At 41.3% G+C, this 10,000-nt stretch overlaps 28 non-coding genes and 16 pseudogenes across 28 annotated transcripts; all 44 read right to left on the reverse strand.

The window, feature by feature from the left end:
- Window positions 1–79: 79 nt before the first annotated feature.
- LOC135062139 (5S ribosomal RNA) lies at window positions 80–198 on the reverse strand. Its single transcript, XR_010248496.1, has one exon. It is a non-coding gene; the product is annotated as a 5S ribosomal RNA (ribosomal RNA).
- A 107-nt stretch (window positions 199–305) lies between these two features.
- LOC135063830 (5S ribosomal RNA) lies at window positions 306–424 on the reverse strand. Its single transcript, XR_010250153.1, has one exon. It is a non-coding gene; the product is annotated as a 5S ribosomal RNA (ribosomal RNA).
- Window positions 425–531: 107 nt separating this feature from the next.
- On the reverse strand, window positions 532–650 carry LOC135063388 (5S ribosomal RNA). The gene has a single exon (XR_010249721.1). It is a non-coding gene; the product is annotated as a 5S ribosomal RNA (ribosomal RNA).
- Window positions 651–757: 107 nt separating this feature from the next.
- LOC135066041 (5S ribosomal RNA) lies at window positions 758–876 on the reverse strand. Its single transcript, XR_010252302.1, has one exon. It is a non-coding gene; the product is annotated as a 5S ribosomal RNA (ribosomal RNA).
- A 107-nt stretch (window positions 877–983) lies between these two features.
- LOC135058322 (5S ribosomal RNA) lies at window positions 984–1,102 on the reverse strand. Its single transcript, XR_010244752.1, has one exon. It is a non-coding gene; the product is annotated as a 5S ribosomal RNA (ribosomal RNA).
- A 107-nt stretch (window positions 1,103–1,209) lies between these two features.
- Window positions 1,210–1,328, reverse strand: LOC134889653 (5S ribosomal RNA). The gene has a single exon (XR_010171273.1). It is a non-coding gene; the product is annotated as a 5S ribosomal RNA (ribosomal RNA).
- A 107-nt stretch (window positions 1,329–1,435) lies between these two features.
- Window positions 1,436–1,554, reverse strand: LOC134889665 (5S ribosomal RNA). Its single transcript, XR_010171275.1, has one exon. It is a non-coding gene; the product is annotated as a 5S ribosomal RNA (ribosomal RNA).
- Window positions 1,555–1,661: 107 nt separating this feature from the next.
- On the reverse strand, window positions 1,662–1,781 carry LOC134893633 (5S ribosomal RNA; annotated as a pseudogene).
- Window positions 1,782–1,888: 107 nt separating this feature from the next.
- On the reverse strand, window positions 1,889–2,007 carry LOC134891635 (5S ribosomal RNA; annotated as a pseudogene).
- Window positions 2,008–2,114: 107 nt separating this feature from the next.
- LOC134893589 (5S ribosomal RNA) lies at window positions 2,115–2,233 on the reverse strand (annotated as a pseudogene).
- Window positions 2,234–2,340: 107 nt separating this feature from the next.
- LOC134894413 (5S ribosomal RNA) lies at window positions 2,341–2,460 on the reverse strand (annotated as a pseudogene).
- Window positions 2,461–2,567: 107 nt separating this feature from the next.
- On the reverse strand, window positions 2,568–2,686 carry LOC134890207 (5S ribosomal RNA; annotated as a pseudogene).
- A 107-nt stretch (window positions 2,687–2,793) lies between these two features.
- Window positions 2,794–2,912, reverse strand: LOC134885471 (5S ribosomal RNA). Its single transcript, XR_010169584.1, has one exon. It is a non-coding gene; the product is annotated as a 5S ribosomal RNA (ribosomal RNA).
- A 107-nt stretch (window positions 2,913–3,019) lies between these two features.
- Window positions 3,020–3,138, reverse strand: LOC134889677 (5S ribosomal RNA). Its single transcript, XR_010171276.1, has one exon. It is a non-coding gene; the product is annotated as a 5S ribosomal RNA (ribosomal RNA).
- A 107-nt stretch (window positions 3,139–3,245) lies between these two features.
- On the reverse strand, window positions 3,246–3,364 carry LOC135060330 (5S ribosomal RNA). Its single transcript, XR_010246724.1, has one exon. It is a non-coding gene; the product is annotated as a 5S ribosomal RNA (ribosomal RNA).
- Window positions 3,365–3,471: 107 nt separating this feature from the next.
- On the reverse strand, window positions 3,472–3,590 carry LOC135065093 (5S ribosomal RNA). Its single transcript, XR_010251383.1, has one exon. It is a non-coding gene; the product is annotated as a 5S ribosomal RNA (ribosomal RNA).
- A 107-nt stretch (window positions 3,591–3,697) lies between these two features.
- LOC134893084 (5S ribosomal RNA) lies at window positions 3,698–3,816 on the reverse strand (annotated as a pseudogene).
- A 107-nt stretch (window positions 3,817–3,923) lies between these two features.
- LOC134891636 (5S ribosomal RNA) lies at window positions 3,924–4,042 on the reverse strand (annotated as a pseudogene).
- A 107-nt stretch (window positions 4,043–4,149) lies between these two features.
- Window positions 4,150–4,268, reverse strand: LOC134893661 (5S ribosomal RNA; annotated as a pseudogene).
- A 107-nt stretch (window positions 4,269–4,375) lies between these two features.
- Window positions 4,376–4,495, reverse strand: LOC134891229 (5S ribosomal RNA; annotated as a pseudogene).
- Window positions 4,496–4,602: 107 nt separating this feature from the next.
- Window positions 4,603–4,721, reverse strand: LOC135069278 (5S ribosomal RNA). Its single transcript, XR_010255464.1, has one exon. It is a non-coding gene; the product is annotated as a 5S ribosomal RNA (ribosomal RNA).
- Window positions 4,722–4,828: 107 nt separating this feature from the next.
- LOC134885472 (5S ribosomal RNA) lies at window positions 4,829–4,947 on the reverse strand. The gene has a single exon (XR_010169585.1). It is a non-coding gene; the product is annotated as a 5S ribosomal RNA (ribosomal RNA).
- Window positions 4,948–5,054: 107 nt separating this feature from the next.
- Window positions 5,055–5,173, reverse strand: LOC134889689 (5S ribosomal RNA). Its single transcript, XR_010171277.1, has one exon. It is a non-coding gene; the product is annotated as a 5S ribosomal RNA (ribosomal RNA).
- A 107-nt stretch (window positions 5,174–5,280) lies between these two features.
- On the reverse strand, window positions 5,281–5,399 carry LOC134889700 (5S ribosomal RNA). The gene has a single exon (XR_010171279.1). It is a non-coding gene; the product is annotated as a 5S ribosomal RNA (ribosomal RNA).
- Window positions 5,400–5,506: 107 nt separating this feature from the next.
- LOC135069797 (5S ribosomal RNA) lies at window positions 5,507–5,625 on the reverse strand. Its single transcript, XR_010255979.1, has one exon. It is a non-coding gene; the product is annotated as a 5S ribosomal RNA (ribosomal RNA).
- Window positions 5,626–5,732: 107 nt separating this feature from the next.
- On the reverse strand, window positions 5,733–5,851 carry LOC134901970 (5S ribosomal RNA). Its single transcript, XR_010175445.1, has one exon. It is a non-coding gene; the product is annotated as a 5S ribosomal RNA (ribosomal RNA).
- A 107-nt stretch (window positions 5,852–5,958) lies between these two features.
- LOC135070848 (5S ribosomal RNA) lies at window positions 5,959–6,077 on the reverse strand. The gene has a single exon (XR_010256998.1). It is a non-coding gene; the product is annotated as a 5S ribosomal RNA (ribosomal RNA).
- A 107-nt stretch (window positions 6,078–6,184) lies between these two features.
- Window positions 6,185–6,303, reverse strand: LOC134884657 (5S ribosomal RNA). Its single transcript, XR_010168796.1, has one exon. It is a non-coding gene; the product is annotated as a 5S ribosomal RNA (ribosomal RNA).
- Window positions 6,304–6,410: 107 nt separating this feature from the next.
- Window positions 6,411–6,530, reverse strand: LOC134891947 (5S ribosomal RNA; annotated as a pseudogene).
- Window positions 6,531–6,637: 107 nt separating this feature from the next.
- On the reverse strand, window positions 6,638–6,756 carry LOC135069279 (5S ribosomal RNA). The gene has a single exon (XR_010255465.1). It is a non-coding gene; the product is annotated as a 5S ribosomal RNA (ribosomal RNA).
- Window positions 6,757–6,863: 107 nt separating this feature from the next.
- LOC134889712 (5S ribosomal RNA) lies at window positions 6,864–6,982 on the reverse strand. Its single transcript, XR_010171280.1, has one exon. It is a non-coding gene; the product is annotated as a 5S ribosomal RNA (ribosomal RNA).
- Window positions 6,983–7,089: 107 nt separating this feature from the next.
- LOC134900903 (5S ribosomal RNA) lies at window positions 7,090–7,208 on the reverse strand. The gene has a single exon (XR_010174404.1). It is a non-coding gene; the product is annotated as a 5S ribosomal RNA (ribosomal RNA).
- A 107-nt stretch (window positions 7,209–7,315) lies between these two features.
- On the reverse strand, window positions 7,316–7,434 carry LOC134886454 (5S ribosomal RNA). Its single transcript, XR_010170536.1, has one exon. It is a non-coding gene; the product is annotated as a 5S ribosomal RNA (ribosomal RNA).
- Window positions 7,435–7,541: 107 nt separating this feature from the next.
- On the reverse strand, window positions 7,542–7,660 carry LOC135058455 (5S ribosomal RNA). The gene has a single exon (XR_010244884.1). It is a non-coding gene; the product is annotated as a 5S ribosomal RNA (ribosomal RNA).
- A 107-nt stretch (window positions 7,661–7,767) lies between these two features.
- On the reverse strand, window positions 7,768–7,886 carry LOC134889015 (5S ribosomal RNA; annotated as a pseudogene).
- A 107-nt stretch (window positions 7,887–7,993) lies between these two features.
- Window positions 7,994–8,112, reverse strand: LOC135058456 (5S ribosomal RNA). The gene has a single exon (XR_010244885.1). It is a non-coding gene; the product is annotated as a 5S ribosomal RNA (ribosomal RNA).
- Window positions 8,113–8,219: 107 nt separating this feature from the next.
- LOC134891012 (5S ribosomal RNA) lies at window positions 8,220–8,339 on the reverse strand (annotated as a pseudogene).
- Window positions 8,340–8,446: 107 nt separating this feature from the next.
- On the reverse strand, window positions 8,447–8,565 carry LOC134888539 (5S ribosomal RNA; annotated as a pseudogene).
- A 107-nt stretch (window positions 8,566–8,672) lies between these two features.
- Window positions 8,673–8,791, reverse strand: LOC134892844 (5S ribosomal RNA; annotated as a pseudogene).
- Window positions 8,792–8,898: 107 nt separating this feature from the next.
- Window positions 8,899–9,018, reverse strand: LOC134893651 (5S ribosomal RNA; annotated as a pseudogene).
- Window positions 9,019–9,125: 107 nt separating this feature from the next.
- On the reverse strand, window positions 9,126–9,244 carry LOC135064702 (5S ribosomal RNA). Its single transcript, XR_010251004.1, has one exon. It is a non-coding gene; the product is annotated as a 5S ribosomal RNA (ribosomal RNA).
- A 107-nt stretch (window positions 9,245–9,351) lies between these two features.
- On the reverse strand, window positions 9,352–9,470 carry LOC134885107 (5S ribosomal RNA). The gene has a single exon (XR_010169230.1). It is a non-coding gene; the product is annotated as a 5S ribosomal RNA (ribosomal RNA).
- A 107-nt stretch (window positions 9,471–9,577) lies between these two features.
- LOC134901113 (5S ribosomal RNA) lies at window positions 9,578–9,696 on the reverse strand. The gene has a single exon (XR_010174606.1). It is a non-coding gene; the product is annotated as a 5S ribosomal RNA (ribosomal RNA).
- A 107-nt stretch (window positions 9,697–9,803) lies between these two features.
- On the reverse strand, window positions 9,804–9,922 carry LOC134894698 (5S ribosomal RNA; annotated as a pseudogene).
- Window positions 9,923–10,000: the final 78 nt, after the last annotated feature.

Genomic DNA, 10,000 nt, shown 5'->3' on the forward strand with positions numbered 1-10,000 from the left:
CTACTTCTAACTACTGGTTAATAAATGAAGACGTTTGAAAATGGAATGCATCAACAGAACGGTGTTGGCAGTATAAAAATATCTACAGCACCTTGTATTCCCAGGTGGTCTCCCATCCAAGTACTAACCAGACCCAACACTGCTTAGCTTCCAAGATCAGATGAGATTGGGCGTATCCAGTGTGGTGTGGCTGTAGATGAGCTTTGTGGTTTCTGTTAGAACTTTTCTACTTCTAACTACTGGTTCATAAATGAATACGTTTGAAAATGGAATGCATCAACAGAACGGTGTTGGCAGTATAAAAATATCTACAGCACCTTGTATTCCCAGGTGGTCTCCCATCCAAGTACTAACCAGGCCCAATACTGCTTAGCTTCCAAGATCAGATGAGATTGGGCGTATCCAGTGTGGTGTGGCTGTAGATGAGCTTTGTGGTTTCTGTTAGAACTTTTCTACTTCTAACTACTGGTTCATAAATGAATACGTTTTAAAATGGAATGCATCAACAGAACGGTGATGGCAGTATAAAATTATCTGCAGCACCTTGTATTCCCAGGTGGTCTCCCATCCAAGTACTAACCAGGCCCAACACTGCTTAGCTTCCAAGATCAGATGAGATTGGGCGTATCCAGTGTGGTGTGGCTGTAGATGAGCTTCATGGTTTCTGTTAGAACTTTTCTACTTCTAACTACTGGTTCATAAATGAATACGTTTGAAAATGGAATGCATCAACAGAACGGTGTTGGCAGTATAAAAATATCTACAGCACCTTGTATTCCCAGGTGGTCTCCCATCCAAATACTAACCAGGCCCAACACTGCTTAGCTTCCAAGATCAGATGAGATTGGGCGTATCCAGTGTGGTGTGGCTGTAAATGAGCTTCATGGTTTCTGTTAGAACTGTTCTACTTCTAACTACTGGTTCATAAATGAATACGTTTGAAAATGGAATGCATCAACAGAACTGTGTTGGCAGTATAAAAATATCTACAGCACCTTGTGTTCCCAGGTGGTCTCCCACCCAAGTACTATCCAGGCCCAACACTGCTTAGCTTCCAAGATCAGATGAGATTGGGCGTATCCAGTGTGGTGTGGCTGTAGATGAGCGTTGTGGTTTCTGTTAGAACTTTTCTACTTCTAACTACTGGTTCATAAATGAATACGTTTGAAAATGGAATGCATCAACAGAACGGTGTTGGCAGTATAAAAATATCTACAGCACCTTGTATTCCCAGGTGGTCTCCCATCCAAGTACTAACCAGGCCCAACACTGCTTAGCTTCCAAGATCAGATGAGATTGGGCGTATCCAGTGTGGTGTGGCTGTAGATGAGCTTTGTGGTTTCTGTTAGAACTTTTCTACTTCTAACTACTGGTTCATAATTGAATACGTTTGAAAATGGAATGCATCAACAGAACGGTGTTGGCAGTATAAAAATATCTACAGCACCTTGTATTCCCAGGTGGTCTCCCATCCAAGTACTAACCAGGCCCAACACTGCTTAGCTTCCAAGATCAGATGAGATTGGGCGTATCCAGTGTGGTGTGGCTGTAGATGAGCTTTGTAGTTTCTGTTAGAACTTTTCTACTTCTAACTACTGGTTCATAAATGAATACGTTTGAAAATGGAATGCATCAACAGAACAGTGATGGCAGTATAAAAATATCTACAGCACCTATGTATTCCCAGGTGGTCTCCCATCCAAGTACTGACTAGGACCAACACTGCTTAGCTTCCAAGATCAGATGAGTTTGGGCATATCCAGTGTGGTGTGGCTGTAGAAGAGCTTTATGGTTTCTGTTAGTACTTTTCTACTTCTAACTACTGGTTCATAAATGAATAAGTTTGAAAATGGAATGCATCAACAGAACGGTGTTGGTAGTATAAAAATTTCTACAGCACGTTGTATTCCCAGGTGGTCTCCCATCCAAGTACTAACCAGGCCCAACACTGCTTAGCGTCCAAGATCAGATGAGATTGGGCGTATCCAATGTGGTGTGGCTGTAGATGAGCTTTGTGGTTTCTGTTAGAACTTTTCTACTTCTAACTACTGGTTCATAAATGAATACGTTTGAAAATGGAATGCATCAACAGAACGGTGTTGGCAGTATAAAAATATCTACAGCACCTTGTATTCCCTGGTGGTCTCCCATCCAAGTACTAACCAAGCCAAACACTGCTTAGCTTCCAAGATCAGGTGAGATTGGGCGTATCCAGTATGGTGTGGCTGTAGATGAGCTTTGTGGTTTCTGTTAGAACTTTTCTACTTCTAACTACTGGTTCATAAATGAATACGTTTGAAAATGGAATGCATCAACAGAACAGTGTTGGCAGTATAAAAATATCTACAGCACCTATGTATTCCCAGGTGGTCTCCCATCCAAGTACTGACTAGGACCAACACTGCTTAGCTTCCAAGATCAGATGAGATTTGGCATATCCAGTGTGGTGTGGCTGTAGAAGAGCTTTATGGTTTCTGTTAGTACTTTTCTACTTCTAACTACTGGTTCATAAATGAATACGTTTGAAAATGGAATGCATCAACAGAACGGTGTTGGTAGTATAAAAATATCTACAGCACCTTGTATTCCCAGGTGGTATCCCATCCAAGTACTAACCAGGCCCAACACTGCTTAGCTTCCAAGATCAGATGAGATTCGGCATATCCAGTGTGGTGTTGCTGTAGATGAACTTTCTGGTTTCTGTTAGAACTTTTCTACTTCTAACTACTGGTTCATAAAAGAATACATTTTAAAATGGAATGCATCAACAGAACGGTGTTGGCAGTATAAAATTATCTACAGCACCTTGTATTCCCAGGTGGTCTCCAATCCAAGTACTAACCAGGCCCAACACTGCTTAGCTTCCAAGATCAGATGAGATTGGGCATATCCAGTGTGGTGTGGCTGTAGATGAGCTTTGTGGTTTCTGTTAGAACTTTTCTACTTCTAACTACTGTTTCATAAATGAATACGTTTGAAAATGGAATGCATCAACAGAACGGTGTTGGCAGTATAAAAATATCTACAGCACCTTGTATTCCCAGGTGGTCTCCCATCCAAGTACTAACCAGGCCCAACACTGCTTAGCTTCCAAGATCAGATGAGATTGGGCGTATCCAGTGTGGTGTGGCTGTAGATGAGCTTTGCAGTTTCTGTTAGAACTTTTCTACTTCTAACTACTGGTTCATAAATGAATACATTTGAAAATGGAATGCATCAACAGAACGGTGTTGGCAGTATAAAAATATCTACAGCACCTTGTATTCCCAGTTGGTCTCCCATCCAAGTACTAACCAGGCCCAACACTGCTTAGCTTCCAAGATCAGATGAGATTGGGCGTATCCAGTGTGGTGTGGCTGTAGATGAGCTTTGTGGTTTTTGTTAGAACTTTTCTACTTCTAACTACTGGTTCATAAATGAATAGGTTTGAAAATGGAATGCATCAACAGAACGGTGTTGGCAGTATAAAAATATCTTCAGCACCTTGTATTCCCAGGTGGTCTCCCATCCAAGTACTAACCAGGCCCAACACTGCTTAGCTTCCAAGATCAGATGAGATTGGGCGTATCCAGTGTGGTGTGGCTGTAGATGAGCTTTGTGGTTTTTGTTAGAACTTTTCTACTTCTAACTACTGGTTCATAAATGAATAGGTTTGAAAATGGAATGCATCAACAGAACGGTGTTGGCAGTATAAAAATATCTTCAGCACCTTGTATTCCCAGGTGGTCTCCCATCCAAGTACTGACTAGGACCAACACTGCTTAGCTTCCAAGATCAGATGAGATTGGGCATATCCAGTGTGGTGTGGCTGTAGAAGAGCTTTATGGTTTCTGTTAGTACTTTTCTACTTCTAACTACTGGTTCATAAATGAATAAGTTTGAAAATGGAATGCATCAACAGAACGGTGTTGGTAGTATAAAAATTTCTACAGCACGTTGTATTCCCAGGTGGTCTCCCATCCAAGTACTAACCAGGCCCAACACTGCTTAGCGTCCAAGATCAGATGAGATTGGGCGTATCCAATGTGGTGTGGCTGTAGATGAGCTTTGTGGTTTCTGTTAGAACTTTTCTACTTCTAACTACTGGTTCATAAATGAATACGTTTGAAAATGGAATGCATCAACAGAACGGTGTTGGCAGTATAAAAATATCTACAGCACCTTGTATTCCCAGGTGGTCTCCCATCCAAGTACTAACCAAGCCAAACACTGCTTTGCTTCCAAGATCAGGTGAGATTGGGCGTATCCAGTATGGTGTGGCTGTAGATGAGCTTTGTGGTTTCTGTTAGAACTTTTCTACTTCTAACTACTGGTTCATAAATGAATACGTTTGAAAATGGAATGCATCAACAGAACAGTGTTGGCAGTATAAAAATATCTACAGCACCTATGTATTCCCAGGTGGTCTCCCATCCAAGTACTGACTAGGACCAACACTGCTTAGCTTCCAAGATCAGATGAGATTGGGCATATCCAGTGTGGTGTGGCTGTAGAAGAGCTTTATGGTTTCTGTTAGTACTTTTCTACTTCTAACTACTGGTTCATAAATGAATACGTTTGAAAACGGAATGCATCAACAGAACGGTGTTGGTAGTATAAAAATATCTACAGCACCTTGTATTCCCAGGTGGTATCCCATCCAAGTACTAACCAGGCCCAACACTGCTTAGCTTCCAAGATCAGATGAGATTGGGCATATCCAGTGTGGTGTTGCTGTAGATGAACTTTCTGGTTTCTGTTAGAACTTTTCTACTTCTAACTACTGGTTCATAAAAGAATACATTTTAAAATGGAATGCATCAACAGAACGGTGTTGGCAGTATAAAATTATCTACAGCACCTTGTATTCCCAGGTGGTCTCCAATCCAAGTACTAACCAGGCCCAACACTGCTTAGCTTCCAAGATCAGATGAGATTGGGCATATCCAGTGTGGTGTGGCTGTAGATGAGCTTTGTGGTTTCTGTTAGAACTTTTCTACTTCTAACTACTGTTTCATAAATGAATACGTTTGAAAATGGAATGCATCAACAGAACGGTGTTGGCAGTATAAAAATATCTACAGCACCTTGTATTCCCAGGTGGTCTCCCATCCAAGTACTAACCAGGCCCAACACTGCTTAGCTTCCAAGATCAGATGAGATTGGGCGTATCCAGTGTGGTGTGGCTGTAGATGAGCTTTGCAGTTTCTGTTAGAACTTTTCTACTTCTAACTACTGGTTCATAAATGAATACATTTGAAAATGGAATGCATCAACAGAACGGTGTTGGCAGTATAAAAATATCTACAGCACCTTGTATTCCCAGGTGGTCTCCCATCCAAGTACTAACCAGGCCCAACACTGCTTAGCTTCCAAGATCAGATGAGATTGGGCGTATCCAGTGTGGTGTGGCTGTAGATGAGCTTTGTGGTTTTTGTTAGAACTTTTCTACTTCTAACTACTGGTTCATAAATGAATAGGTTTGAAAATGGAATGCATCAACAGACCGGTGTTGGCAGTATAAAAATATCTTCAGCACCTTGTATTCCCAGGTGGTCTCCCATCCAAGTACTAACCAGGCCCAACACTGCTTAGCTTCCAAGATCAGATGAGATTGGGCGTATCCAGTGTGGTGTTGCTGTAGATGAACTTTCTGGTTTCTGTTAGAACTTATCTACTTCTAACTACTGGTTCATAAATGAATAAGTTTTAAAATGGAATGCATCAACAGAACGGTGTTGGCAGTATAAAATTATCTACAGCACCTAGTATTCCCAGGTGGTCTCCCATCCAAGTACTAACCAGGCCCAACACTGCTTAGCTTCCAAGATCAGATGAGATTGGGCGTATCCAGTGTGGTGTGGCTGTAGAAGAGCTTTATGGTTTCTGTTAGTACTTTTCTACTTCTAACTACTGGTTCATAAATGAATAAGTTTGAAAATGGAATGCATCAACAGAACGGTGTTGGTAGTATAAAAATTTCTACAGCACCTTGTATTCCCAGGTGGTCTCCCATCCAAGTACTAACCAGGCCCAACACTGCTTAGCGTCCAAGATCAGATGAGATTGGGCGTATCCAATGTGGTGTGGCTGTAGATGAGCTTTGTGGTTTCTGTTAGAACTTTTCTACTTCTAACTACTGGTTCATAAATGAATACGTTTGAAAATGGAATGCATCAACAGAACGGTGTTGGCAGTATAAAAATATCTACAGCACCTTGTATTCCCAGGTGGTCTCCCATCCAAGTACTAACCAAGCCCAACACTGCTTAGCTTCCAAGATCAGGTGAGATTGGGCGTATCCAGTATGGTGTGGCTGTAGATGAGCTTTGTGGTTTCTGTTAGAACTTTTCTACTTCTAACTACTGGTTCATAAATGAATACGTTTGAAAATGGAATGCATCAACAGAACAGTGTTGGCAGTATAAAAATATCTACAGCACCTATGTATTCCCAGGTGGTCTCCCATCCAAGTACTGACCAGGACCAACACTGCTTAGCTTCCAAGATCAGATGAGATTGGGCATATCCAGTGTGGTGTGGCTGTAGAAGAGCTTTATGGTTTCTGTTAGTACTTTTCTACTTCTAACTACTGGTTCATAAATGAATACGTTTGAAAATGGAATGCATCAACAGAACGGTGTTGGTAGTATAAAAATATCTACAGCACCTTGTATTCCCAGGTGGTATCCCATCCAAGTACTAACCAGGCCCAACACTGCTTAGCTTCCAAGATCAGATGAGATTGGGCATATCCAGTGTGGTGTTGCTGTAGATGAACTTTATGGTTTCTGTTAGAACTTTTCTACTTCTAACTACTGGTTCATAAATGAATACATTTTAAAATGGAATGCATCAACAGAACGGTGTTGGCAGTATAAAAATATCTACAGCACCTTGTATTCCCAGGTGGTCTCCCATCCAAGTACTAACCAGGCCCAACACTGCTTAGCTTCCAAGATCAGATGAGATTGGGCGTATCCAGTGTGGTGTGGCTGTAGATGAGCTTTGCAGTTTCTGTTAGAACTTTTCTACTTCTAACTACTGGTTCATAAATGAATACATTTGAAAATGGAATGCATCAACAGAACGGTGTTGGCAGTATAAAAATATCTACAGCACCTTGTATTCCCAGGTGGTCTCCCATCCAAGTACTAACCAGGCCCAACACTGCTTAGCTTCCAAGATCATATGAGATTGGGTGTATCCAGTGTGGTGTGGCTGTAGATGAGCTTTGTGGTTTCTGTTAGAACTTTTCTACTTCTAACTACTGGTTCATAAATGAATAGGTTTGAAAATGGAATGCATCAACAGAACGGTGTTGGCAGCATAAAAATATCTTCAGCACCTTGTATTCCCAGGTGGTCTCCCATCCAAGTACTAACCAGGCCCAACACTGCTTAGCTTCCAAGATCATATGAGATTGGGCGTATCCAGTGTGGTGTTGCTGTAGATGAGCTTTCTGGTTTCTGTTAGAACTTTTCTACTTCTAACTACTGGTCCATAAATGAATAAGTTTTAAAATGGAATGCATCAACAGAACGGTGTTGGCAGTATAAAATTATCTACAGCACCTAGTATTCCCAGGTGGTCTCCCATCCAAGTACTAACCAGGCCCAACACTGCTTAGCTTCCTAGATCAGATGAGATTGGGCGTATCCAGTGTGGTGTGGCTGTAGATGAGCTTTGTGGTTTCTGTTAGAACTTTTCTACTTCTAACTACTGGTTCATAAATGAATACGTTTGAAAATGGAATGCATCAACAGAACGGTGTTGGTAGTATAAAAATATCTACAGCACCTTGTATTCCCAGGTTGTCTCCCATCCAAGTACTAACCAGGCCCAACACTGTTTAGCTTCCAAGATCAGATGAGATTGGGCGTATCCAGTGTGGTGTTGCTGTAGATGAACTTTCTGGTTTCTGTTAGAACTTTTCTACTTCTAACTACTGGTTCATAAATGAATACGTTTTAAAATGGAATGCATCAACAGAACGGTGTTGGTAGTATAAAAATATCTACAGCACCTAGTATTCCCAGGTGGTCTCCCATCCAAGTACTAACCAGGCCCAACACTGCTTAGCTTCCTAGATCAGATGAGATTGGGCGTATCCAGTGTGGTGTGGCTGTAGATGTGTTTTGTGGTTTCTGTTAGAACTTTTCTACTTCTAACTACTGGTTCATAAATGAATACGTTTGAAAATGGAATGCATCAACAGAACGGTGTTGGCAGTATAAAATTATCTACAGCACCTATGTATTCCCAGGTGGTCTCCCATCCAAGTACTAACCAGGCCCAACACTGCTTAGCTTCTAAGATCAGATGAGATTGGGCATATCCAGTGTGGTGTGGCTGTAGAAGAGCTTTATGGTTTCTGTTAGTACTTTTCTACTTCTAACTACTGGTTCATAAATGAATAAGTTTGAAAATGGAATGCATCAACAGAACGGTGTTGGCAGTATAAAAATTTCTACAGCACCTTGTATTCCCAGGTGGTCTCCCATCCAAGTACTAACCAGGCCCAACACTGCTTAGCGTCCAAGATCAGATGAGATTGGGCGTATCCAATGTGGTGTAACTGTAGATGAGCTTTGTGGTTTCTGTTAGAACTTTTCTACTTCTAACTACTGGTTCATAAATGAATACGTTTGAAAATGGAATGCATCAACAGAACGGTGTTGGCAGTATAAAAATATCTACAGCACCTTGTATTCCCAGGTTGTCTCCCATCCAAGTACTAACCAAGCCCAACACTGCTTAGCTTCCAAGATCAGGTGAGATTGGGCGTATCCAGTATGGTGTGGCTGTAGATGAGCTTTGTGATTTCTGTTAGAACTTTTCTACTTCTAACTACTGGTTCATAAATGAATACGTTTGAAAATGGAATGCATCAACAGAACAGTGTTGGCAGTATAAAAATATCTACAGCACCTATGTATTCCCAGGTGGTCTCCCATCCAAGTACTGACCAGGACCAACACTGCTTAGCTTCCAAGATCAGATGAGATTGGGCATATCCAGTGTGGTGTTGCTGTAGAAGAGCTTTATGGTTTCTGTTAGTACTTTTCTACTTCTAACTACTGGTTCATAAATGAATACGTTTGAAAATGGAATGCATCAACAGAACGGTGTTGGTAGTATAAAAATATCTACAGCACCTTGTATTCCCAGGTGGTATCCCATCCAAGTACTAACCAGGCCCAACACTGCTTAGCTTCCAAGATCAGATGAGATTGGGCGTATCCAGTGTGGTGTTGCTGTAGATGAACTTTCTGGTTTCTGTTAGAACTTTTCTACTTCTAACTACTGGTTCATAAATGAATACATTTTATAATGGAATGCATCAACAGAACGGTGTTGGCAGTATAAAATTATCTACAGCACCTTGTATTCCTAGGTGGTCTCCAATCCTAGTACTAACCAGGCCCAACACTGCTTAGCTTCCAAGATCAGATGAGATTGGGCGTATCCAGTGTGGTGTGGCTGTAGATGAGCTTTGCAGTTTCTGTTAGAACTTTTCTACTTCTAACTACTGGTTCATAAATGAATACATTTGAAAATGGAATGCATCAACAGAACGGTGTTGGCAGTATAAAAATATCTACAGCACCTTGTATTCCCAGGTGGTCTCCCATCCAAGTACTAACCAGGCCCAACACTGCTTTGCTTCCAAGATCAGATGAGATTGGGTGTATCCAGTGTGGTGTGGCTGTAGATGAGCTTTGTGGTTTCTGTTAGAACTTTTCTACTTCTAACTACTGATTCATAAATGAATAGGTTTGAAAATGGAATGCATCAACAGAACGGTGTTGGCAGTATAAAAATATATTCAGCACCTTGTATTCCCAGGTGGTCTCCCATCCAAGTACTAACCAGGCACAACACTGCTTAGCTTCCAAGATCATATGAGATTGGGCGTATCCAGTGTGGTGTTGCTGTAGATGAGCTTTCTGGTTTCTGTTAGAACTTTTCTACTTCTATCTACTGGTTCATAAATGAATAAGTTTTAAAATGGAATGCA

The sequence above is a fragment of the Pseudophryne corroboree genome, chromosome 3 (assembly GCF_028390025.1).
Source record: "Pseudophryne corroboree isolate aPseCor3 chromosome 3, aPseCor3.hap2, whole genome shotgun sequence".
Classification (NCBI taxonomy): domain Eukaryota; kingdom Metazoa; phylum Chordata; class Amphibia; order Anura; family Myobatrachidae; genus Pseudophryne; species Pseudophryne corroboree.